The 2,861-nt window shown below is 34.2% G+C and overlaps 1 non-coding gene across 1 annotated transcript; it reads right to left on the bottom strand.

Moving 5' to 3' along the window:
- Positions 1-2,700: 2,700 nt before the first annotated feature.
- On the bottom strand, positions 2,701-2,784 carry TRNAY-GUA (transfer RNA tyrosine (anticodon GUA)). The gene has a single exon. It is a non-coding gene; the product is annotated as a tRNA-Tyr (tRNA).
- Positions 2,785-2,861: the final 77 nt, after the last annotated feature.

Raw genomic sequence — 2,861 nt, 5'->3', positions numbered from 1 at the left:
TATAGAAATTTATTAGAAGTAGATTTATTGGATTGGTTCATCAATAGTGTTGGTCAGAATCTTTTTTGACTCTGCGCCATTGATTCCACTATTATTAGTGAGCAATAATGGAATAATTCCTTCATATTCATAGAGATAGGGGACATAATTCACATGGATATAGTAAGTCTCGCTTGGGCTGCTTTAATGGTAGTCTTTACATTTTCCCTTTCACTCGTAGTATGGGGAAGAAGTGGACTCTAGAAGTACTACTAATTGAGTTGCGGAATCAAACTGTATCAATTTTTATAGATCGTTCTGCAAAGCGTTTTTCACTATTTTAAATAAAAATATCTTCATTTCGAAATTCCATCGGATTCTAGTGGAATAATGTAATATATGAATAATACTCTTTCAATCAAAGAAATATTTCAACGATTTCCATCTTTGTATTTTGAAAGGAAGGGGGATACGGAGGATAGGAAATTTCTTCCAACCTAATTCTTCCTAAATTTTCTATTTCAATAATTCAATAAATGGGTTCTTATCAGAATTATATATGAACAATGAGGAAGAACCGACCTCTTTTTTTATTTGTTTCCCCCCTTACTCTTCAATTATTCTTCAAATAGGAAGTCGTTCTGTTAAGTGTACACGCACTTTCTATGAGAAACAAAATCGGCATAATGATTGTCTAACAAGATATTATGCATACTAAGATCTTGCTCTGGGCGAATCACATATTGTGCGCACTTACCCCTTGTTTTATTATTTTAGAAATTGAATTTCTGTTTTATCGACTTATTTCATATCATGGTTCAAGCGTTAAAAATCGGCGAGGTTTACTACTACTTTTCGAAATCCGAAGAAGTTTCCATAGAACTCTTGTCAATGGCTTAATCAATTACTTCTTCGTAATGCTAAAAACAAATTGGGATTCATGTTGGAAATAATCAAAAATCTAGGAATTAGAACCATAAGAATAAGAGTTGCCTTTCGATTATCTTAGATTGATCGGAACAAATAGATGTACCAAAGAAATAGAATTGGGTACTATGTAGATATCAATTCCATATATGGAATTGGAATCTACATATATGAAGAGTATTGTAGATTGATCTATATTAAGCCCCTATCTTTATTATAGAGTACGACTTTATACACTACAATAACACTAATAGATAGTATATGGTAGAAATAAATATTCGTATATTTATTTCTACCATACTATCGGATCTCATAGAATACTGCTAATTCTAATCCGCTCATTTCATTTAAGACGCGAAATTGGAATCCTTTTCATTTTTTTCTTCATCACTCAGAAGTCAAGTTTTATTCAAATTAATTAATCATTTTGACTGATTGTTTTTACATAAATGATAAGTAGAAAAGCAGTAGGAACTAGAATGAACAGTGCAGTAGCAATAAATGCGAGAATATTTACTTCCATAATCTCATCGTTTTTTTACTTCGCAATAACTCGGGATTTAATCCCATAGAGATGAAAAATCTTTCGCCTGTAAATTCAATGGATGAATTACCTCTCGATCATATTGAATCGGGTCAATATCATGAATAACAATATCTGAGCTATCAAATCAATTCATCGTCGAGAATTGAATAGTATAACATAGGAAGATCTTTTATCCATACCGAATCCAAAATTGGATTCCTGATCCAATCAAGAATTTTTTTATTTATTTGATCATTCTTTTTTCTTTTCTATAACCTACCCTACGTCTTCCTTGTACAATCATCTGATGAAGTATCATCTGACCGCCTTCCAACTTCCATTAATCGCAAACCCAAACAAACACTAGAAGTGAAATGGAAAAAGAAAGGAGTTAAGTTCTAAACTCCATTTTAATGATCTAATTTTCTTGGAAGACAAAGAAGTGTGATAAAGATGAGTCCCGGTATAAAAGATATAATATTCCATCAAATTCAATATTTTAGGATTTGATTTGTTCTTTATTCGATAGGACCCCGAAAAGAAAACGGAAAAATAAGAAGGAAAACTTTTCCATTCCTTTCCTTTGCTAGGAGTGGCGGGATCCTTGTTTGATCTTTATCTTTATCTTCCCCCTTCTTAGATTAGTACGGGGCACATATATCAAAGCTCAGTGTGCAATTTGAATGAAATAGATTTTTCAAATTCAAATTAGTAATGAAGTTACACAAAATTGGGGCCAGAAAAAAGATAATGGAATCTGGAAAACTATTCTATTAGGTAGGGTAATTATGTTAAATTCATTTTGTATCGTACAAGAAACGAATCCCATTTGCGTATGTGCTCCCGAGAAAGATATGGTACTCTATTCCATTAGGGGGATCGGGAGCAATCGAAAAAACAGATCCAGTATCTCTTGGAATCCTGAATAGAATGCTACCAATAATTGTACTAATCGACATATGTCTTTCTCCATCAATCGGTACTAGTTAAAGTAATGCAAATTTCCCCTATTTGTTTGATGAGAAATGCGAAAGGAAAAAGGAAAGAAAAAAGAACTAAGGGGCGAATTTGTTTATTGAATCCGTCGGGACTGACGGGGCTCGAACCCGCAGCTTCCGCCTTGACAGGGCGGTGCTCTGACCAATTGAACTACAATCCCAGGAAAATAGGGGATATAGCAGAAAATGCGATTCTTTTTTATTCCTCCGTATCAGATATTTCTGAAGGACAGGGGAGTTATACCAGTTCATGGTAGATTGGCAAATTATTGGGCCGAGCTGGATTTGAACCAGCGTAGACATATTGCCAACGAATTTACAGTCCGTCCCCATTAACCGCTCGGGCATCGACCCAGCAAGAATCAATTTGAGGCTTATTGATAATCCACGATCAATTTTCTTTTGTAGTACCCTACACCCTACCCCCAGGG

The sequence above is a fragment of the Cornus florida genome, unplaced genomic scaffold, assembly GCF_030987335.1.
Source record: "Cornus florida cultivar Cherokee Brave unplaced genomic scaffold, ASM3098733v1 CherokeeBrave_3.0.0_Hap2_scaffold_256, whole genome shotgun sequence".
NCBI classification, from domain to species: domain Eukaryota; kingdom Viridiplantae; phylum Streptophyta; class Magnoliopsida; order Cornales; family Cornaceae; genus Cornus; species Cornus florida.
Note: the sequence above shows the minus strand (reverse complement) of the source record. Positions and strands in the feature narration are given on the sequence as shown.